This window comes from Pararge aegeria, chromosome Z, assembly GCF_905163445.1.
Source record: "Pararge aegeria chromosome Z, ilParAegt1.1, whole genome shotgun sequence".
NCBI lineage: Eukaryota > Metazoa > Arthropoda > Insecta > Lepidoptera > Nymphalidae > Pararge > Pararge aegeria.
Genome location: NC_053208.1, coordinates 3,508,172 through 3,533,868, shown reverse-complemented (window position 1 = coordinate 3,533,868; position 25,697 = coordinate 3,508,172). Strand labels below are relative to the sequence as shown.

Genomic DNA, 25,697 nt, shown 5'->3' with positions numbered 1-25,697 from the left:
ATTTTAATAAGTATTATTACTGTGATACTAATGTAGCCCACTTTTGTTTGTAGCGGCGATCTAATTGAACATTAGAACACAAAGCTGCTAATGCGGCTTAACAATGATAGTTACATAGACTTTTTTTAGGTATTAATGAGATTTTTACGTATCTTCAATAGTTTTCACAGCGCACGCTTAGATATGAATTTCACAGAAAAATGTTGCTACTTTGAGTAACATAATTGCAATTTTCATAACGATCTCCAATTTTTTGGAAATAAATGATAACCTATGTTACTGCGTGATAGTTTTCTTTTGACGAAGAAATGATTAAAATCGGTCCAATACTTTCGGTGCACACTCGCTAAAGACAAACAAGCAAAAAAATCTTAGTATCCCTTTATAATATTAGTATAGTGTAGCCTAGTTGCGCCCCACAGTGTTACCCGCGGTCAGTTATTCGTTTTGTTATTCTATTATGACGTGACGGTAGCTATATATTTGGTGTAGAAACACGAATGTTTCTGTAAACGCTATACCTAAAATTAACTAAATTGCGGGGTCGATTAATGACGAACAAACACACTTTCACCTTTATCATTACTTTATGGCTGAGTGGCTCTTATTCCAACAGTATAAATGAATTTTCTTACTAAACAACAATAATTATAATAATGCAATTATTATTGCTCTGCATGACATCATCTCAATAAAGAAGTCGAAGAGCGTGAAGCTTTAAACATCACATCGCGGCGTTGCAAATACCTTACCTACTTTTTAACTGACATCAAACCATTGTAGCTGCAGATGAAGTCATAGCAAGTAAGTCACGGTGATAAATATCCAGAGATGTTCTAACTACGCGGGAGATATTAGTGTAAGAACACAGACGACACAGACTCACTCTCATAGTCCGACGAGATGGCGGCTTCAACCCAACCGGAAAGAGATCCGGCGCAGGGCTGACAGCCTTAAATGAAACCCCCTAGTCGATTATGCTCACTATCGATTCGATTATGAACTATCAAGGATGAAAACAAGGCAAATCAAATTTACTTAACTTTTAGAAAGATATACAGTTATAGCGCAGTGGGTAGGAGCTTGACCTCACTTTCGGAGGGCCGAGTTCGAATCCCAGCACGCACCTCTAACTTTTCTAAATTATGTGCGCTTAAAGTAATTAAAATATCACTTGACTCGATGGACGTAAAACCAGCATGCCTGAGAGTTCTACATAAGGTTCTCAAAGGTATGTGGAGTCCACCAATCCGCGTTGGGCCAGCGTTGTGGACCTTAACCCCATCTCATTGCGGGAGGAGATCCTTGTCCTGTAGCGGGCCGGTAATGAGATGCGGTGACAATAATTCAATTTTTTAAAAGTAGGATTGATTTCAATTTACAGTGTGCATTTCGCGTAGAGGGATGACCTCAACGTCATGAATAATCTCTGCATCAGATAAGTAATGTCAACTTGATAATAACAACAATTAGTCGCTCATTCTACAAATTGTTTGCAATAAGGTTCTGCTTCACGTATAACAAGCGTAGCTTTTACGTGCGGAAACTGCCCAGAGAGAAGAAGAAGAAGAAGAAGGTTCTGCTTAGAGCTCTTCGGTACAAACTACAACCCCTACTGAAAAGTTTTAAAGCATTTTAAATAAGCGTAAATATAACCTAACGTGATACGGGAGTGCATCACCGCCGGATACCAACTCCTCAATTCAAACTAAGAATTTCTTAATAGAAAAGTCACTAAACAGGTTACTAATTCAAAATATCTCAGACCCTTTTACAACAAGAAAATTGGAGAAAGCAATAAATCGAATTGAGTAAAACTTTTTTCCATCGACAGAGAAGTATATTAGAAAAGAAGTAAGCAATTTTCTACATTTAACTTAGCACCGACTTAAAAATGTTGTAGAAAATATTTTTAAAACAAAGTCGGTTTTTTATGTCAATTTTTTTTTATAATAAGCAATTCGTGATTTTGGCTTCCTACAGAATCATACTTTACGTGTGTTTCCAAGCGCGCTTTACCAGTTTTTTATTATATTTTTCATCATTGTACAGAACTACTTCATTAAATACAATTAAGTGTTTCATTTATCATACAGCACCATCTGCAAACTACTGGTATAATAACTATCATAAGCACGTAGATACCGTAGATATGAAACGTCAGTCATTATTAGTGGCATAAAAATATTTCGAATTGTCCTGGATCTAGAATATTCCACAGCAAATAACTTGCGCCTAACCACCGCAGTAGTATGCGAGCCGGACAAAAACTCGCAACATTTAAATTATACCTACGCTTCATTTTAACAAAAGGCTACATACAGTGTTTTTTTGTTACTAAAAGTTAGGTAGGACTTAGGGACTGGGCCTTCTAAGATAGTACCTAGTTTATATGTTAGGGGTACGGTACTTATTAAACCCATATCACATAGAACAGATTTAATTATTCAACATAATATTAACTAAATGCAATCGTTACTGAGTAATGATTTACTGGCTGATAAAAAAAATCGAATAGTTACTACCTAAGATATTTTGTTTTATGCACAGAGTATTTTTATTTTCACGTTTAATTTGTCTATTGACGTACTATATCTATTTATTAGATCCTTAGAATTTTTCGTATAAGTGCGTAATTAATATCAGTAACAACTGTTTTCAAGATATTTTTGGTCTTTCCCCGTGATAACATAAGACCCCGAACGCCTTAACCCATTCTCATTGTGGGAGGAGACCCGTGCCCTTGAGGATGGTAATGGATTTGGACAATGATGATACGATTGGCTTCTACTTCAACGATTATGGGCCTTCTGTTGTGAGAGATCTTTAGTCCTGACCTACTGATAACGGCTTATGATGATATCCTTAAGGATTACATACAGAACCAAACAATCTCCGGTGTGAATTGCTCTGAATAGCTATAAGTATCAAGTGATATTGTGATGACAAAAATATATTATACTAGATGTGCCCTGCGGCTTCGCCCGCGTTATTTTGGGAGGCAGCGTACTGCTACATAGTCTACACCTATAGTCATATATGAGATTTTGAGATTTTTTCACAATCATTTTTTTTTCTTACGTAATTTTTTTTTTAATGAAAAGTAATCTATATTATTTTTTATACCTCCTAGAATATGTATAAAAAGTTTCATAAGGATCGGCTCAGCAGTTCGCGTGAAAGCGTAACAAACAAACCTACATTCATATTTATAATATTAGTAGGGATAGTAGTATCCCTAGATAGGGATGTACCCGATTAAGGTTGTGGACTTTTCTTGGACCATCCATGTCTTATTTGGACCATGGCTTACGCTTCTATCTTCAGGTAATGTAGTTATCGTCTGCTGCAGTGGAAATATTTGCATGTATGTATCCTAAGTTCAACTTGATAAAGAAAATTTTGAGTTTAACTGTGATAAAACTTTCAGTTATGTCAAAATTTAACACGGTTCATTATTCACAGGCTAAAAGAAATAAACAATATTATAAAATTGTAATGAAACTCATGAGCTGAGGAGAAAAGAATCAGAAGAGAACTACCACGCTACTCCAATGCAGGTTGGCGGGCTTTAACACAATGTGATAATATTTTTTAAAGCACATACATGTCATGTATGTGATAGTAACCAGTAACCCCATGTATCTACTAAAAGTTTAATCACGTGTTGAAAAGACCTTGATACTTTCTTTTATAATAAAAAAAAAAGTAAACCGAAAGCCCTTCTAAAACACCGTGCACTGAAATAAATTCACTAGTGCAGGAAAATTCGAATCTCTTGTTACGCAATCGATTTTGTGTAAAATTATATTTTCCTCCTAGAGGCCAAAATTGCTCGCATTCGAAAACGCTGCTCGCCGTTCGAAATTAAAAACAGTTTTTAATTTACTTTTGAAACATTTATTCGTAACTTGACTTTTTATCGTTTTTGATTCTGAGATTTCAATAAAACCTTACTCAATTTCACCGCAACAAAATATAGTAGGTATTATTATGAATACAATTATTATTACAAAGTTGAGGCAACGATAAATAATTAATTTACTATTTTATATTTTTGGTTATCAGGATATTTGTTGTCTTGAGCAGTTTTGAGATTATAGAATCATAGACATTTTTTACTTTTTTGTGTATTTACAATGTTCAAATAAAATTTGAAAAAAATAGTTTTCTAAAGCCACTACAAGATAAAATAAATAAACAGGGTATAGTCGGTTTTCGAACTCTATTCCAATGTAAATAATCTTTTTTTTTCATAATATTTTCGTCAAAATGTTTACCTAATTTTGCTCCCATTCTACATTGTTTTTTTATTAAGCTATTGTTTATATATTATAGGACAATTGAGAAAAAAAAATACTTTGGTAGTTCTGTAGGTACCTCACAATTGTAAACTTAACATTTTCGAGGTTACCTTATCAACAAATCAGCATTCAGCAGCGCTTCGTTCAAGCATTAACGTTTTTCATTATTACCAAACGTTTACGAGCTATAGGTTTTATACTTAATGGTTTTGTATATTTTCATACCTGTCGTGAGTGAATAGCGCGCGAACAAAAGAACCAAACACTCGCGTCGAATCGCCAGCCGCTTTTCACTGCGACATCAATATGGAGTATTTAAAACTTGTGGAAAACATTACATTGGAATTCATTAACAGATAGCATTTTTTGAAATAGCCACTCTGTTGATACTTTAAAATTTAGAAGCAATACTACTCTTTCTCCCTGCCATAATTTTTATTTTCATAATAATTTAATACGTAGGTAAACAAACTTATCGTTATTAATTTTTATTTGAAGTATGCATAAGTTCTAGTTTTTAACAACCATTTACGGATTTTGAGTAATTTTCGATCAACGGAAATCGCTTGTAGAAAAAGGCAAGGTTCATAATTATTTCTTGTTTATTAACAACCACCAGTTAAATAAATAGAACATGGAGAAAACAAAAAAAAAATATTGTCGACAAATTCGCGTACGATATTTACAAATAAGAAATAACGTCCGAACTCCAAGCTGTTCACCTTAACGGCAAGGGAAGGGCCGTGCGAATCGACAACGTGCGAAATCCAAGGAACTAGATAGGTAGTGTAATACAAGTGAGACGTTTTGGAAAGTCACCAAAGAATTCAAGAAACTCGCGGTGCGAATTCGCTATCGCTGTCGAAAAATAAAAATGTCACTCACCCTTTGTGATTGAGATCTCGCTGGTATAGCTGCGGGTCTTCAACGTGATGAGAGCACTCCGGTTTAGCATTCACGTCTTGAAGCACGGTTAGCGCGTGAGAGAAAGGGCGCGGGTGTCCGTGTCACTTTACTTGTTACTGGCTAATAGTCGCGTGCTGTGAGTCGGCGGTACCGTGCGCAAGTGGGCGTCTCGCGAGCGTGTTTGCGTGAGCGGGTCGCTGTTGAGACTGAAGGCCGCGCGGCGAGGGGGAGCCTTATGTTGCGTTGCGCCGGCGCAGCACACCCCGCAGCAGCCTGCGCGGCCGCCAGGGCTGCGACAGCGACGCGAAACGCGGGCAAAAAATCCTTACAACCAACAAGTGCCAACCCTGCTAACGTAAGTCGCCTGAATTTCCGTAGAACCCCTGAAAAAATACCATTATGCTTACTAGTTGACAGAAAGGTTCGTTAAGAACCCTGTACTTACTGTGTTACTTTTATGCATCACATTGGTTCTAACTCTTATGTATTCATCTTCGGTCTAACGGTCACGGTTATAGGGTATAATCATCATCATATTAACGAAATGAGGGCCCACTACATGGCACGGGTCTCATCCCACAATAAAAATAAGGGTTTCGGTCCAAGACCAAGCTGGCCCAATGCATATAAGAAAACTCTCAGATATGCAGGTTTCCTTACGATGTTTTCCTTCGTCGTTAAAGAAAGTTAGTTTAATCGCTTTAAACACACTTAATATAATAACTACTGAGTTCACGTTGTACAGCTTGATAGAAGCAATTTCCAAAAGGAAGCTGGCAGAAGGATTCAGCTGGAGCACTCGGAAAACTAAGTCAGTGGTTACCCCCTTACCCCAAAGCCTTACACGAAGTTATTTAGTGAATGTGTCCTACCTGCGATGATCAGTGGAAACGTTGACACTGACAGTAGGCCTTGTCAATCGGGCTATATTAAGGTATTAGTCTCTGTGATTGAATGTCTAATGAAGAGATCCGTAGCAGAACTAAAGTCACCGACATACAGTAGCTCCACAAATAAGCAGACTATAGTGGCATTTGGCGGGACATGGCTGTCGTAGAACCGTTGGGTCAGACGTGTGATTAGAGACATGTTTGTCAGATGACGTTTTGAAGTTAGCTGGAAGCGGGTGGGTGAGAAAGACGGAGGACCATCTGTGTTGTCCAACAGTGATCGCTTGTAGGCTGATGATGAAATGCTATGTACGTTACTTAGAAAAGTAAGTGCATGCTGGGATTCGAACTCGGTCCCCTAAAGTGAAGCCGAAGTCGTAACCACTACTCTATCACCGCTTCTTGTTCGTTTGGCACAATCTGTAACAATTATTGAACCTGACCCAAACCCTAGTTTCCGTAGTCGAACACGATTAAACGGAAAAGAGAAAGAGAGAGAAATTGAATTAGAAATTTTCAGTTACAGCTAGGAGTTAAGAATTTACGACTCTCCCACCACGAATGAATACGTTAAGTCGAGAATTATTATCACATACCTGCATGAGGAGCTCAACACCTGACACGCGCATCTAATTTTCTGAGTAATGTGCGCTTTTAATTAAAATATCACTTTCTTAAACCAGAAAAATCATTGTGACGACTCCGGCATGCCTAAAAGTTCTCCATAATGTTCTTAACGGCATGGCCAGCGTGGATGACTACGTCCTTAACCCTTCTCATCAGAGAGGAAGCCCGTGCCCTGTTGTAGACCGGTGATGGGTTTATTATGATGATGATTATGAGTGATATGACGCCCTGGTAGATTACCTACTTGCAAAAGTTTTTTTATTATTGTTGTAGGTACTTATTCTCCAAGAATACCTAGGAAGGGTTTGAAAGGAATGACTTTTCAAACTCTTCTGCTGCCTAGGGTCACTTTTTGAATGAGGTTATTGTATTAAAAACTAGCTCCTGCCCGCGACTACTGCACGCGTCTGCGTGGACTTGAGAATTGGGTCTAAAGCTTCGCTCGTTAACAATTTTTAATCCTACCACGGGAACTGTTGAGAGATCAGTATAGGAAGTACATGTCCTTTTCCATAGCGTAGGTGACGTGCATACCAAATTCCAAAGTCGCCTGCCCGCGGCTTAGCTCGTAAAGTATTTAAAATATCGGGATAAATAGCCTGTTTCTTTTCCACGTCAAAGGCTACATACATGCAAAATTTCATCCAAAGATTTGCGTGATTGTGTAACAAACATCCACACTTTCACATTTATAATATTATATAGTAGGAATATTGGGATTCAAAGTATATACTCGTATCGTAATATTTATATTTATAAAAAACAAAACTTTACAATATAAAATCTACTCGCAAGATCTACAGTCAAAATATAGAATGTCACTGCCTGCGAATGTTCTTACGTCTATTATAAATTTTTGTTACTCGATTACGCATTAACGGCTGAGTGTCTGGATGTCATGTCTGTGGCACAGAGTTATATAATTGTCTGGAAAAACACATAGGCTTTTTCCAAGACGATTTTTAACAAACCGAAGAAAGCGCTTGCGTAGTCGCGGGCAACAGCCAGTAATATTTATTTTGAAAAAATCGCCCTGGAAAAATACTGTCATTTAAAGATTATGACTAACGGAAAAGAGACAAAACAAATTAGTCACGCGCTATATTTGTCTCAAGTGAAGACTTATTTAGACAAATACTTCAGAGTAAATCTACTGAACAAAGTAGCAGGCGTGAACAATCACAATAAGTACATCATACTAGGAAACGTATCTCAAGATATTTGACCTCCTCCTCGACGGTTCTCTTCTCAGCAATACCTAATTGGTTAGAAGTAACGTCTGCGCTCTTGAGAAAGACCTCCGGGCGATGGATCCGAGGATTCTGTTGCTAGAGATAAGTCTTCTAGTTGTAAGGCACATTCATCTGAGACAACACAAGGGTTCCTGGTGTTGACTCAGAGGAGGATCTGTGTGCGAAAGCGTTCCCGTGACCCCAGTCTCCACGAGTTGGAACACCGTGTGGTTTTAGTCGTTAAGGGTCCGATAAAACCACTGCACCTTCTCTTGTTGTGGTGGTAAAGATTTCCCCAAGAGAAAAAAAAATTAAAAAAAAACCGACCGATTATTGGTCCGACCGGGTTGAATGGCGAATTCAAATCATCTTTACAACAATTAGCTCAAAATATTAGGTGTCTTGGGTCGTTACCAGAAACCTGGCTAAGTTTTTTTGAGGGCTCTTCTTAGACCAGTGCACGTTTGGGACCCTCCTAGCTTTAGTTTTAAGTTAACGAATGCAGTTATCACCATCACTAACATTAGTGTAACATGTTAAATAAGCTTCATAAATGCCTGTGATAAGGTCTACATGAATAAAACACTTTTGAATTTAAACTTCTGAAGATTTCGAGTTCGATACAAACTGATTTCAACATCGTTTCCATAACCGCATCACCTCAAGCGATTGCGATCTATAGCTAGCATGGGCGTATTTACCCTAAGGTCTAAATGGCCGTGGCTCCAGAGCAGGCTGCTAGGGGCGGCGCAAGTAACTTCTTAGAGCCAGTGTAGGTTCTTCTGAAGCGGGATTCCGTTGTAACCTCTCCACGCGTAAACGCTTTTGCATCTATAACTATTTAACCTTTTCAACTTACCATCAGGTGGGCCATCGTCTTGGTCATCATCAAAAAAAAAAGTCATATTACTCAATTTCAAAGAAACGGGTGTAATAATCATTGCACCGAGGAATGCTATGATTCACCCAATTTAGACTAATTACTGGTTTTTTCAAAACACTGTATATTTTCCTTTGAATTAAATGTATATTGTTTATGTTCAAATCGTGATGGAAACGTAATCACTGAAGCTTTTTTTTTTCTAATTATTCCGAATGTTTGACTGACTGTTTTCACATGAAAATGCATAACTAAATACCATAGTTTACAGATACGATAATTTCGACTACCTCCCTAGCGCTATTGTCTTATAAGCGGTAGGTCCCGGGTTCGCTTCCTGATAAGGGGCAATTTGGAATTAAAATTTTCTGATATCTCGCTGCTCTGGTCTGGTCTGGTAAATTAGGAATATAGTATATTAGGAATTAGAGATTTGACAGTAAGTTTCAGTTATGTCGTAACCGCGTACTACGAGGGGACCTTGAAAACCTTGCGGGTGGACCAAGACCAAGACAATGTTGGTTAATTTGGAGGGTGTATTCTTTATAAAGTAATGACAATAATAATTTCGAATTATGGTCATGTGGAAAAGGAATGTCAACAATTATTGAACGGCGCACTGACACCCGGTCGTACCTATTGAAAGGCATCCAATCGATAAGGCCGTAATAATTATAAATATTATTTACTATGTTAAACAAAAAAAATGTTATTGAAATGTATTTTATGTGCCTGACAAATTATTTGACTTGATATTAGTGTACTCAAATTAACCTGTAAGTGCAATATAAATAACAAAAAATCAATTTCAGTTTCGAGAAAACTGCTTTTTTTGAAATGTCGAGAGTAGAGCACAACCTCAACGCTTCGCTTATGAGACGTGCAATATACGTCAATACACACATAGCCATCTAGCCCCAAAGCAAGTGTTATGGGCACTCAGATGACCGATGAATATTTTTTAATATACATAAATACTAATAATACACAAATAAACACCACTGAAAAAAATTTATGCTCAAACATTTCCAGTTGAAATCGAACCTGCCCACAGGGTTCTGCGCCAATCGGCCGTCAAGTTTACGTATCCACTTAGAAAGGATATCATGATATTCCACCCCTAAGAGAGTGAAATGAGGGTGAGAGCTACTATTTTCTTTTGAATTAGATTTTGATGTAACTTTACATAACGCTACGATTTATAATCGGGCAACGGGTGGACGATGCAACGCGGTGGATTTACAGAAATAGTAGATACGCGGACAAAGTCCCGGGGGACTGTAAGTAATACCGTATAATAATAAATCATGACATAATAACGTAACCCATTTCCAAGCAAAGGCGATAGACTTAATCGGAGCAGTTCTGTGCAACTTAGAATCTACATTCTCTACAATATAGTTGCTCTATCTGTAGATATTCAAATTGTTCTTTTGCTTTCTTGAATTGTATTTCGGGCACCAATTAGTTACTTCCGTAGTCCAACTATTGTCCCTTCTTATCAATGCCCAGGCCACTTTCCATTTGCTCACAGTCATAGATAATGCATTCTTTGTTTGAAATATTTTTTTAATTCCCATTTTTTTTTTATTTATCTAGAATTCGTATTCCAATTTCCTCCAATTTTAATTTTAATTTATTCAGCACAATACATAATATTACATTTATAATACAATATTTATAAAAAAATTAATTATATAATGTACGCCGATATTTGGCGCAGCCATTTTTTTTATTTTTTATTAGATAATTTTATGAATCTTTAAAACTTAAGTAATACATCGTAAAGTAGAGAAACGATTTTATTGGGGATGCTCAAAATCAAAAACACCTGTAGTTTTTTAATATTTTATTAAATTCATTGGCATTTTCAGTGTTCCTAATAAAATCTGGCAGATGATTAAATATTTTTATAGACATTGTGTACGAACTTAGCTTGTGGAGTTTTATTTTGATCCTTTGTACGATTATGATTCTAAGTACGACTGTCTTTGTTAAGGACCAAGTCTAGGAACCATAGATTATAGACCGGTATAGGTGCTCTTATATAAATACTTTATTTTTAATTCTAAAATATATTTAACGATTAGTTTTTTTTTCCTTCTCGTTTTCTGTTACTGGTTTCGTGTTATTATTATTTTCTAGAGTTCCTATTGCTTCCTACTCTTTAATATTTTCTTCTTATTGTTAAATTTATAAAGGTATATAATAATTAATTAGGCTTAATTAGGCTTTTTACTTAACATAATTTTGGTTTTGGTATCATTCAGTCTTTAGTTGTTGCAATTGCGTTTCCGATGTGCGTAGTAAAATAATGTAATTTGCTTATCTTAGATTTATTAGATATCTTCTGTTCTGGTAACATTTAATGTAAAGTTTTTATACATTATTAGGTGTAAATCCTTCTCCAGATTAGCTTAGGGAAGGCGGAAGACCCGAATTCGCGGCTCTATTAAAATTAAAATATTAACGTGGTTTTTCTGGAACAACTCTCTTTAGCTTTACAACGTGTAACAGCATCACGAAAGAATATGTAAGGAAGCATTAGTATATTTCAGCCTGTAAATATTTACATGCATATACTTATGCAAACATTTTAAATCAAAGGCTGTGTATTTAATTTTCCATACACATACATATCATCCGGGTACATAACAGGGCTGTTATATGTGTTTACTTATTTACAACCCTATTGAAGATAAAAAACCGACACGCGCATAGTACCTACGCTACGCGACACGTACCCAATAAAGTGACAGAAGTCACATGATTTAAATTATGCATGTGATGTTAGGGCTGTATCTGATTTCTTTCAGTAAAAACTATGGCAGTGGTTTACTCACAAACTATTAGGTTGTCGGTTTCACAGATAAGTCTCAAAGACAGTATATAAAGTAAAAATAAATAAATAAAGTACCTCTAAAGACTGTGCAGTATTATTTCGGTTTTCATTTACACGTTAATAAAAAAAAATAAAAATAAAAATCGTTTATTTCGTTTCTTACATTGTAAATGATACATGTTGTGAAGACCTCCTAGTAAGCATCAAAATACCTGTGTCAGGAGGCCTTACTCTTCCATAGCAAAAACAAGATAAAATAAAACGATTCAGTAGTGTGTCTTGGTGTGTATGGTGTGTTTATGTTTGTGTGTGTGCGCGCGTGTGTGTGTGTCTGTGTGTGAGTGTGTGTGTACATGTAATTAAGTGCGTCTATATCCATTACATTTTAAATAGAAATAAACTGAAGAAGCGCCTGAGTTTCTTCATAGGTTAGTGTCTTCAGCCAGGCTGTTAATGTTTTGTTACATTCAAAAAATGTTTTTTGGTATATATCAAATTCTTTGTTTATTTTATTGTAAAGAGTGGTGGCTTGCGTGATGTGACGTGGTATATATACTGTAGATTGTTGTGACATACTTTTCTTGTAGTTACTAGCCTTGTTTTATAAGCCTACATCCAAATTCATAGAGTTGTCTCCAATAGGCTTCATACAAATCTATAAATGTTAGTTGTATCCCGATCTTTTTTCAAACCATTCTAATGTCAAGTTTGTGCTGCCATCTTTGTAATACTCTATAAACTACTTGGTGCCACAGAGGACAGTGCTGTGGCCTGAACCAAGCAGGGTGTTCGGGCGTGAGGTCAGACCCCTTTACCCGGGTGATTAGCGTGGGCGAAACGTCCTTAAGCGCCTGGGTGGCATAAAACGAAAGTTATACTTTTCTGGATAGTTTAGCTACTGGTCAATAGATGGCGTACACGCCGAGGGAATAAATCTGCATAAAAACGAGGAATTCCTGTCAGGAGGAATTCCTCGTTTTTATGCAGAAAAAAAAAATACAAATATTTTATGTTCATGTTATCGAAAGCGATTTTTGAAGTTATTTCACATTCCAATACACACGCATGTCAATGTAGTGTGAAGTCATTAAAATAAGTTCTTTTATAAAATTAAAATAATTTATTTAGCAACTAATATTCTATGTATTAGTAAGTATTAATATAATTCAATGAAAACTAAAAACATAAAAATCACACATTTAAAACTAAAACCTCTGTGAAGCGATAAATATTGCTTTTACAATTTATTTTCTAAATCAATAAATTAATAAGTGATACAGCGGATGTCGTAGCACCCATCTTTCTGAATGACCTTGTATTTTTTATAACTATATACATTTAGATGAAAATTACATATTATGTATTGTAGGTATATCATGAAGGGGCAGACAATTGGCTTACGGAGCGTACCTAATTAGCAATTAGGTGTGTAGGTGCATGATGCGTTTGTAAATATACATTAGGATAACAACCTACATTGTTTGAGATAACGATAATTTAATACTATACAATTCAGATGGGATAAATCAAAGTTAGGTCTTTAATAGTGATGCACCGAAGATCTAGTTAGCTAATTGAATACTCGTATGACCGCGCGGTTTTCTTTCTTTTTACTGGGCCAGCGTGGTAGACCCTCAACCCTTCTCACTGTGGGAGGAGACCCGTGCCTTGTAGCGGATCGGTAATGGTTTGATATGATGATGATGTAAACGAAGGGTATTTTAGTATGAAGCCTGACATCGTACTGTCGTTATATTTATATTTTCATAGAAGGCATTTTTTTTCCAAACCTTCATTAATAAAAAAATATGGCAGTCTTCTTAAGGATGAGATTTCCGAAATTGTACCCAAAACTTTTGGCACCATCACTACCTAAATAATAATAAAAATATTCGCACAGCAAATTGCCTTCAACATAAGATCTTTTTCTTTTTGTAACGGTCTACGAAACCCAGTAAAGACTTACCGCACACCGCGGATTAAAACTCAGACACAGAATTCAGAACACACAGAAACCTTGTACACGACTAATATTGATTTATCAAAAACAACTCCACTTTAGCAGTGTTTCTTGAACAGGCGGTTAGTCACTTCATTTAATTGAGCAGTTGTCAGTAATTATTTTACCTCTAATGGTCTAAACGTTTACCATAAAATGGCGAAAATGGGTAAAGTTTGTGAGCTAGAAACATTCCGCGGATATAAAGGGAGACGTGCTCGGGGCGTTACCACTGTTTTAGACACAATGCACTGCATGCAAAAATGACTGGATTGGGTGGGTTCTGGATGTTCTTAATCTGTGTATTTATATAGATAACAAAAGCAAATTAAAATGTTATTAATGAGGATCTAAGATAATAATTATACGTTTGAATGTTTTGTTTTTTTATTTGTCTTAATTTTATATAGCTTATTTTTTTATTTTATTTTATTTTTAATAGTAAAAAATATACAATTATATATTAAATTCTTTTAATAGCCCCGGGGAGACGAATTGGGCACCTGCAACGCCTTCACGGGGTGCGTTGCTAAATAAATAAATTGATAAACATTGTTCGCCTCGAATATTTGATTCAGGAACCAAATTTTGGTGATAAACTAGCCAAATTATGTTATTACCGTAAGTGAAACGAAACACGCTCATCTCTACCACTTACATAAGCCTCTAATGGCCCACTCTACAAATTACAGATGGATGATACAGGGGCGACATGATGCGGTATCACGTTATATAATGAAAATAACACGACAATTATGTGAAACTTCGAACATCCTGACGCTTAATATCTAATCAGCGGGTAGCATATTGTTTGACGATGATGAGGCTGATAAATGATGATACACTTGTTGTGAAAAACGTGAAAATCCATGAAATTAGTCAACTCGGTCTCTTTAATTGCGTAATAAGCAGGTAGATATTTCTGCAACATTGTAAGAGGCTGCATCATTCTATTTTTTGTTATATAACCCAATCCAATACACAATACACTAATGTATACTAGGCTACATAAAATTGCTTATTCGTTTAAGGGCAATTGTATATTATTTTATAACAAAATACCGAATGGAATAATTGAGATGTCTCTTAATTAGTTCAAAGTATAAATAAAGCTTACAGAATAATTCTATTATAATGTTAAGGATTACTTAAACAATAAAAAAGCTTGGGTGTGAATTGCTTAATATTAATTTACTGCGAGATGGTTATAACCATATATATCAGTTTGTTGTGGGCTCTTCTTAGACCAGGGCGCGCTTGGAACCCTCGTAGCTTTAGGTTTAAGTTGGCGGACGAAGTTATCACCATCCCCTTACAATTATGTAAACAAATATGTGTGAACGCTCATAAGTGCCATGAATAAAAAGATATTTTGAATTTGACGCCGCAATGCATTTACTGAAGAAAAGCAGTTACTGATAGACGCTTGCGTATAGCAACAATTCTAGGTAAGTTTATTGTATGTCTTATGTTTCTTTTAATATACACACCAATCAATATTATGCATAATCAGGGTAGGCATAAAGCAATAAAATGGCATAAACTGTTAGAATCCTCCTCCGTTGCCAGTTATATGAAAATGGGTAGGCAGCGCTTTTGTGCAAGTATAAAGTGCACGTCACTGCCGTAGACCCTAGTTTAGTTAAGTTGTTATAATACATGTATTATGTTTTGGTGTGTAACCTGTAGTCAGAGTGCAGTACCTACAAGTAAAAATTATATGCACAGTAATTCTAAAAAAAAATATTATGAAGTGAACTTCTTTAGAATCGTTGTGATTTCAAACTCGATGAAACGAAAAAATAAGTCCATTGTGACACAAACACTTAAATTTATAGGACAGAGTGAGATAGTAAACATTATACATTTTAATACCTATTCTTTACATTTATCCTAATAGTTCTGATACTCTACATCCACCTCAATCTCCCGTAGGCTACTTTTCAGAAGTTACACTTCTGCCGTGTGTGAATAAATTGCACAGGTTTTTTTTTATCGACCCCGCATTATGTTTTTGCATATAGCACGGTGGACGGAGCGCGGCCAAAAAAAAAACAGAACAATTTCGACTACTGTACCTACTGTATAATCAATAATAAATATAGGCACTGGCAGTAGGCGCGGTAATTTTCTGGAACTTAATAGTACTCGAGAGCAAAACCATAGTAGAGTAACTAATTCTGTAGTTCTGTACTCTGACGGCCGATTGGCGCAGTTTGCAGCGACCCTGCTTTCTGAGTCCAAGGCCGTGGGTTCGATTCCCACAACTGGAAAATGTTTGTGTGATGAGCATGAATGTTTTTCAGTGTCTGGGTGTTTATATGTGTATTCTAAGTATTTATGTATATTATTCATAAAAATATTCATCAGTCGTCTTAGTACCCATAACACAAGCTATGCTTACTTTGGGGCTAGATGGCGATGTGTGTATTGTCATAGTATATTTATTTATTTATTTATTTTGTAGTATTATAGTACTCTACTAATACCCGGTCATCGTGTGACACGTATAATATGGTCCTGCTTCGCCACAGCCTTGAACTAAACACTGAACACAGACTTTAAAAATGATGAAAAACAGCGCGGAATTAGGTATAATAGGTAGGATGGGAATACTGTCGTCACATTCGAGTTACGTCAGATAAGTACCAGAAAGTATGTAAAATCTACTGCTTCTGCACGGCTAGCATGGGCAGGAGAAAATTATCTCTCCGGGCAAAGGATTCGCCTCCCACAACTGTATCAACTCTCAGAGCACTGGCGCACAAGTAGAAATAATAACCAAATAATATATGTGTAATCATAAACTACTTCTCCTATTCCATATTCCCGGACTTTATTATTATTATTATAACTCTTTATTTGTACACCACATTAAGAACTATACAAGAAAAAAAGAAACATAAATATGGAAGTAGAATACAAAAGGCGGCCTTATCGCTTAGTAGCGATCTCTGCCACGCAACCTTAGAATTAGGAAAAAAAAGAGGAGAAGTAACTGCAGGTGGTACAAAATATAAAATAAATACATACGAATATGTAATCTAATCTAATGAGCAGCTGGAAATGTTAGTTACATCCCCTGTTAGGGTATGTAATCGGGGATATAATGTTTAATCTCCTCCCTGTGCTAGCCCTGCTGCATAGGAGAAGTTTACCCCCGTTTTTTATTTCTCTCATTTATTATTTTTCTTTCTTTTTTTAAATTATTAAAAATGCTTAAGAATAAATTAAAAAACACTATTAAAAATTTATAAAAAAAAAAAAAACTTCCACCCTCCGCTTGCGGGGCTTTTGAATGCCCAAGCAACCGGTGGTCAGGGCTCCAGAGTGAGAAACCTCGTCACAATACGCGCCGTTTCAAGGCCTACTGCCTTCTGTATCCGACCCTTGGTCCAACAACCAAGCGAAAGCTTCTTGAGATGTTGGTCGAAGCTTTTCGCGAGAAGACCATTGACTGAAACGACGATCGGAACAACAACGGTCGACTCAACATTCCCCTGTTTATTATTACACATATATTATGTGGATATTATGTCCACTTGTGCGCCAGTGCTCTGTGAGTTGTTAAAGCTGTGAGAGAAGATACATTTTTATCCTTTCCCCTGTATTATAATTGTCCCTTACCCAATCTGAGAGAGAGAGAAGATAGGTATATGACTGCGTGTAAATACCTTCCTAGCGCAACGGTGAGCGCTGTGAATTTAAGCAGGGGCAATTTGGGAATTCATAATTTCTGAATTTTCTCTGGTCTGGTCTGGATTTACAGAAAGCTATAAAATATGTACTAAAACCTTCCGCATGAGTCGCTCTGTTAATGAGTGAACACCGTATGAAAATTCGTTCAGTAGTTTTTCAGTTTTTCACGCCCAGGCAGAAAGAAGGACGCTGCAGACTTTGTTTTCTAATATGTTAGAAATAAAAGATTCATAATTCATAACTTAATATATTAACATTCCCGTTATTATATTTTTAAAAAAGCAGCGAACGATGCTGGCTGTATGTTGGTTTGAAATATTTATTTTTTCACCTTATTTTGACTTAATATCGAAAAAACACCCTAATTTTCAATTGAAAATTCTCTCGTCAAAATATCAGCTTTTTAAAAAAAGTTTGGGCATTTTTTGTTCATTGAAATCTCTTCTTTCTTATAATGCAAAAAAATATATACATTACTATACATAAGGATCTACGGTATCTGTTTTGAGGTAATACAGAATAAATTCTTTAATAGATTCTAATAGAAACATCGCATTCCATTTATCAGTGCCACATTGTCCCGGCGGTTTTGCCTCTTGCTTTAGGTGTTTGTTTTTATTAGACCTAATCTAAAATGGATTTTCATATTTTTCATTTGTTTTTTTTAAACATCGTGAGGTGGTAAAATGCGGCATAAACCGTATTCATGTTGACTATAGGTTGATAAGGATAAGAAGAAACAAGCCTTTAAAGACACACTTACCATTCTCTAACTGATTATATTAAAACCTATAAAAGCATATACTTCCCGATGACCTATAAAAGCACAAAGGTAGTGAAAAGAATAATTTGAATATTAATGATTGTGTTAAATTACATATTGACATCACCGCAGGATTACGAGGTCGTCGTGATCCAACTCACATTAATATCCATAACTTCTAAACATAGTACTTTCTTTAAACTCCCATAATTTTATTTTTATAAGGTATTTGAATGAAGTCCTACATCGGCGAATACTTAAAGGTTTGAAAAGCGCGGGCAATAGAGAAATGTCAAGTCGTTCTGACTTGCCATTTTTCTATTTACGCAATGACACGACAGATGGCGGGCGTAATTCATTACATCGCGCTAGCGTTGTGTTATTCAAGCAACATATAAGGGCCAGCGAATTTCTCACATCCAAGCAATAATAGGTTTAGGTGTAAATATGCTAGCTATAGTAAAAATCACTGCCAGTAAATTTAAGGTAGAATATAAGTTATCCTTCACACTGTAGTGTACTTCTTCGTGGGTGTTTTTTCTTACGCTTCTTCCAGCGTCAAGAACATTTTTTGAAAAGTGAGCATGGTCTTCATGCTCGCTTAAAAATTCTAAAACATACGCCAAAGGCTTCTAGGAATGCCTACAGGTACTTTCGAGGTACACACCTAGAAGCCGTCCCGCGGTGAATATGTCTATGCAGACTCGTTCATCGAGTGGAACACCGCGGGTCTAAGCTAGTTTAAACCTAATTTCAAGGAAACTATACCGAGTGATAACTTAAACTAATTGTCTAGTGTCTACCTTCGCGACGCTTGTGTAAAGTTATTCAGTAGTTTCAGACGTTTTATTTCAATTATCTTGTACTTACATATCATGACTTTAGTTGCTAAATTTCTCAGTAATAATTGATGAACCAACTGATGGTAAGTGGAAACCTATAGTAAATTTTTATAATAGCCACTCAGTGATCGATGTGAAATCAATTTTTAAAAAATCGGTATCCATGGATTTTTCAATCCAGGGTATAATCTATCATCATTCCAAATATGGGTGCTATCCGTTCCGTTCCGCTTTGGGGTGAGAGAGTAACAAACATCCATATATCCACACATCCTTACAGCCCTGACAGTTTAGCCCGCTATCACCTTAGACTGCAATCAACACTTTCACAATGACATTGAAGTGTACAAAAAGTTAGTCACCGATGAGACTGTACATGCAGACGTAGGTACACCGTCACCGTCTCCGACAATAAACGAGGGTCTCACGTATGACCAATACCAGAACACTCCAAATTCGTAGAAGGGACTGTAAACTGTAACTAAAGAGTTAAAACACAAAATTTTGTTTCATTTCTTTATTTATTTTTTTAACACTTTTAACACGGTTAACAGTTTTGTATCTGTTACACTTATATTTCCGTTAAACTCATATTTCTATTATATATACATATACCCTGCGTTACATATTATGGTACTCACGTAGAAGTGATATAATGTGTATCGCAGGAAATGTTTACAAAGAAAATCGTGTCATTATACAGTTTACCCATGTTCAAATTCAAAATTCATTAATTTCAAGTAGGCCTAATATAAGCACTTTTGAAACGTCAAGTCTGTCTATTTGTAGTGACTCTACCACCGAGGCAGATTCTACCCAGAAGAAGCCGGCAAGAAACTCAGTAGTTGCTCTTGTCTAACTGTCATAGACAAATATACACTTAATGTTAAATACACGTTGGACTCTGTTAAAAACGTGGCATAACTTCAGAATCGTTTAACAGTGTTTTTTCAAACTCTTGCCATTAATTGAAAGACGCCGTCTGTGAAAAAACCTAGGATAAAACACTGCATAACATACATTACATCCTTTAATAATGATGCCCATTTAATTTTGGCTTATAAAATTAAAATTGTCTTTGCAATTCAGATAAATTACAACACTTGTTTGGAATAGATTATATAATCACTTGTTTAACTAGATTTCAAACGAAAAGAAACCGATGTAGAAGAGTCAAAGTTACATATATGCAGTGCATATATATAAATTCTTTAAAAGAGCCCTTGATCTGCTGTGGGTTCTTAAGTATAAAGTAGTAAAAATACAAATCAATACTCAATAGGTATTTCAAATACAATACGTGTTTGCTATCTAATGATTACACTTTTGTTGGTAATTAATAGTGTAGAAAATTACTATAGGCGATGGCTGTGTGCGTGTGCCTGCGTGTGTGCGTGTGCGTGTGCATGTGCGTGTGAGTCAGTCAGTCAGGCAGAGATGAGACTCGCAGTGGCGTGCATACAGGGTATGCAGATGATATAAAATGAAGAAAATCTCCTATACGAGTTATAAACTTACTTTTTTTAACTCTAACAATGCCTATCCTTAAGTTTGTTAAAACTCGTACGGGAGATTTTCTCCATTTTAAATCATCTGCATACCCTGTGCAAACCCTCTATGCACGCCACTGGTCATGAGAGGTATTAAATATGCGAGGCCCTCATTCGAGCGGGGCCCGTAGCAATTGCTACTCTTGCTACTTGGTTAATCCGGCACTGCATATATGACACTTTTAAAGCGTACATTACATGTAAAATATAACATAGAAGTGAGTTGATGGCGATAACTAAATTCGTCAACTTAAAACTAAAGCTACGAGGTTTCCAAACGCTCCCTGGTCTAAGAAGAGGCCTACAACCAATTTTGCCAGTTGTTTTTTTTTGTTATCACCATCTCACATTGTCACTTAAAACTATTAAAGATGAAGCAACCTGTTTAGAGCAAAAACTAACACCCAAGCATTTTATCGTTGACGTTAATACTATAATATAACTTTTCTACAAGCTTACGTTTAACAAAAACTTTGAACATTTTCAGAGACATCTCCAAGATATTAACTTGTAAATTTCCTTAAAATTACTTATTCTATGTAGTCTAGTATATTGTACTGCAAGTTTATTTTTGCTTCTAATGTTCAGTTTATTGCAGGATGCAATATGGTTTAGTCTATTTAAATAACTAATTATTAACATGGCACGATCATTTTTTTCTGTATAAAAATGAATGAAAGTATACGCTCCATTTTGTTTTCCGAAACGTCGCCCCCTGATGTCTGCCGCCTTCTCTATATTATTACTAGCTGTCCCGGCGAACTTCGTACCGCGGAGCTTTTTTTTTATTTTTGATGATAGTTATATTTTAATACTTATTATCCTATTCCGGTCTAAGAGGAATCTAAAATCAAATATCATAAAAAATGGTCCAGCCGTACTTGAGTTATAATTGGTGTAACTAACACAACTTTATTTTATCTATACAGATAATAATATACTTAAGTGGCGTAATATGTTATGGTTGAGGTGCTGGAATGGCGACCTCGCACCAGTAAACGCAGCCTTGTTAGGCGCTCACGAGGTGGACGGAGGACATCAAAGGAATCGCAGGGAGCCGCTGGATACAAGCGGCACAGAATCGTGGTATATGGACACATTCATCTAAAAGACCTATGTCGAGCAGTGGACGTCATTCGTTTGATATAATGATGATGATGATGATTTTACAAATGGCGGTGACAACCCCCGTGCCTCGGAGAGTACGTTATGACGTCGCACCCCGTTATTATCAGTCACTAATAGTAGTCTTAAAAGCCCACCAATCGGCATTGGAGCAGCGTGGTGGCTATAAGCTCCACAACCATGTCTAAAAGAGTAGTGGGCTGTTCCCAGCAGTGGGACGACAATGGGCTGCGGATGTCGGATGATGATGATAAAAACAATAATGTTGCATCACATAGTGTTATAACTCAAGTCATATCACGCACATTACTTATACACATGTCTAATTATAAATCGCACGATCGACATACGGTCATATGAGACAAGATTAGCACATCAAACCTAAACAGTCTCTTCATAACAAAGCTTCTCATCACACGGACAATGGGACATTAGGCCTTTTTTGCGTACGACAATTCAGGACGTGTGACGGACATAGATTTCGGCCGGTACCTACAAATCCTTGCGAAATATTTAGGCACCTTTACAAATTTTACATGATAAGGTGCCTATATATTATATATAAAGAGATCAAGGTCCTAGGTTCGAATCCCTGGTCAGGCCTGTAAACATTAAGTATTGAGTCTTTTCTATTAGAGTTTTCAATGGGTAATAGGCGAATTGGGAAATTGGCGGTGTCATTAGGCCCTGGATATTATCTTTGACTGTGTGGTAGTAAGTAGTCGTTAAAGCCCACCCACCCATAGCATTAAACTCCTACATAAATTAAAAAATTGTGGCCTGACTCGGCATTCGAACTTAGAACCTCCTGATCCGTAGTCAAACAAGCTAACCACTACACCAATGAGGCAGTTAGTTACCATTGCTTTTGTTACGATTACTATGGAATCGAAGAAACGTCATCTAGTTTCTATACAGAGAAACAGTATTCTTACTATCCCTTAGATTTATCTATTTTTACACGATCAAATAAACATAGGTAGAAAATTTCACACTACGCACTCTGATCATCATCTTCATCATTAAACCTTTACCAGCCCTGCGCAGGGCTTAAATTAAAAACGTACTTAGCTCCAAAAGTTTTACCTACAACGTATAGGTTATTGCATCTCGAACAAGGAACGAACAAGGTCTACGAGACTGCATTTTTATAGGCGCGTGAGTGTAGATCCATTTACCTACTTAATTATTATTCATATTAACAATCGGCATTTCAATTTGCAAATATGCGGAAATCGCTGACGCCCGGTTCTATAGATCTTGCGCGTTACCGAGCCAGTTTTAACACATCTGTACTATTCAAATACTAAAAACCAAAACCAAGCCTTAAGCCAATTTAACAACTGAAGTTATTAAATAATAAAATAAATAAATATACTACGACAATACACGCCCCGTTATCTAGCCCCAAAGTAAGTGTAAATTGTGTTATGGGTACTAAGATGACTGGTGAATATTTTTATTAATATAGTATAAACACTGAAAAACATTCATGTTTATCACACAAACATTTTCCAGTTGTGGGAATCGAACCCACGGCCTTGGGCTCAGAAAGCATGGTCGCTGCCCACTGCACCAATCGGCCGTCAAATAAACAATCTGATCCAAAATCTTCGGACTGCAGATTATATGTAGTAGTGCTATCCTTTTTCTACTATAGACAAGGATAGCGGGTTTTTTTTTTGTTTTTAACTGTTTATGGCACACATGTTAAGTGGAAATCTCAGACCAGAACACACTATTGCAACAATGCTGCTTAGCGGCAAAAATAAGCACGGAGGTAGTACTAGTAATACTTCACCTGACGAGCTCTGTCACAAAAAGCCTACACTAACCTAACATCAAAGATTGTCTGGAAAACATCGCTTTAGTGATAAGACCGCCTTTGCACGCTCTTTTTTATATTCTAAGTTTCTTCTGTATATTTGTTTACTTTTTATAAAATGTGTGTGTACAATAAAGATTTCAAACAAACAAACAAAAAACTCTACTGCTTATTCATCTGAAGATTTTGGAATAGTTTCACTGTCATTAACTATGGGAATATAAAATCGCTTTCTACAAACACACTGCCATAATAAAGCGTAATGTCTAACATAAAATATATGAAAGTCATACAAGAGTAACTAACAAAAGTCCAAACATTACCTTATCTTTAAATTCAGTTATCAATAAGCGATATGCTTGATTTAAGAAGATAGCTTATACTGTGAAATAAAATGAAATCCTGAAAATTCAAAATTCGCACCTATATTAATCTTTTACAATCACGGTCCAAAAACAAGATCTACATAAAAGTAGGTTGGTGTAGTATGGTGGGTTTGAACTCTATATGCCGGGTCGCGCTAATTATCACTAACACCTCATATGTAATAATAATCTTTAACAGCTGTTAGTGTTATTGTGACATTATAAATAAAAAAATTAAGTTAGTTATTAAACTTACTTTAAATTCCCTTCTAAAGTATCTAAATACATAAAAAACACAAAAAAATATATCACATTCTGGTCATTCTGGACTAGGCAAGGCAAGACCGAATTTTCTACTGTCGAAAACCGTTCTTGGTTGAAATATTGCATAAATATCAACGATTTAAAAAAAAAAAAAAAAACCTAAAAGAAATTCATAAAATAAAACAAATATAAAAGAAACAACATGCTTTATTATATTGGACGCAGGTACGACCACAAAATAAAAAGACAATAGCTACATCTAGTTATATATCATTTTAAATAGTTTTCTAACAGTAACTGAACATCTACATTTATTGCACGTTATGTTACGTTGAAATCATAACAAAACTGCATATAATATAACATCGATTCATTACAAATATTGTAATGCCAGTTTCACACGACGCCCATTTGTATCGACTATTGCACGCATTCGATTTTCATCGAATATGATACAGCATTTCACATAGCAGCTATTCGATTCAGTTTATAGCGTACACACACAGGCAGCCAGCGCGCAATGCAGAGTAGACTTTCTTAATTTAAACCAAACATATCGTAAAGGACCAGAAACTGACCAGTAAGCGCATACACATCGGTGACCACCTATGTATGAAGATTTTGAGGAACTGGTATAGTCCGTAAGCCCCTGAAGCCACTGAAATCGCGTGAACCAAGATGCGAGATCCAGGTGAGTTATGAGAGTAGCATGGCTAGCCGATGAAGAGACGGATCTAGGACGAAATCTATGTATCATAATAATAACAACATGATGTAACCTGCGTAACCGCTCACTCGTAAGGCAAACACGAGCGGTTATTCAACCCTGTCAACGCTCTTACACGATATTTACTATTATTCCCATTTATTTTATTAAAATCGGTATTTATAATAATAGGTACTAACCGATACAAAAAATTCACATGTTTTCTATGCCTGGTGGAATATTGTTTGTATGCCTGGTGAATTTTTTATATGCCTAAAAGCATGGAAATAAAATTTTGCAGACAGGTCTTCAGTATTATCATACGACACGTATAATTAAATCGAATCCATTTATATAAGTAGCACTAACCAAGGATTCGATTTGTATATTCACCCCAAAGGGGGTGAAACGGGGAGTGAAAGTTTGTAGAGAATTACTAAAGGCTTATTTCATCTCTTGCTTTGGAAAACAAGTTTAATAGACTGCGTTTTGTATAGTTCAAATGTTCAAACGGCAGCTGGATACCCCTTAAACGTGTAAACTGAGTTTAACGTTCTTGAACGCGTTACGCTTCGAGAATAGGTATTGCGGTAGTACTACCCCGGACGAGTTCTTATTAGTACTACTACTAAAAACTAAATTTAGATTCACCAGTCAACTTAATTCAATTTCGAGATTGAATGATTCGATAATGGAAAGTTATATTTATAAATGCTCGGCTTATCGCCTACGTGAATATGGACAATGTTGATATTGGAAAAGCGCAACTTCTGAGTTTCTTGCCGACTATCAACAGATATACTTGACGTTTATAAATTGCTTATACCGAAGGGCCAGTTGAATTTAATGAATAATGAATTTTTGCATGTTGAAGGATT

General features: G+C 36.1%; 1 protein-coding gene across 1 annotated transcript in view; it reads right to left on the bottom strand.

Annotated features, from left to right (window-relative positions):
- LOC120636093 (UNC93-like protein) overlaps positions 1–5,402 on the bottom strand; it is a 146,407-nt gene extending 141,005 nt beyond the window's left edge. The window contains exon 1 of the mRNA XM_039907390.1: positions 5,190–5,402. The gene's annotated coding sequence lies outside the window, so the exon portion shown is untranslated. The remainder of the gene's footprint in view (positions 1–5,189) is intronic.
- Positions 5,403–25,697: the final 20,295 nt, after the last annotated feature.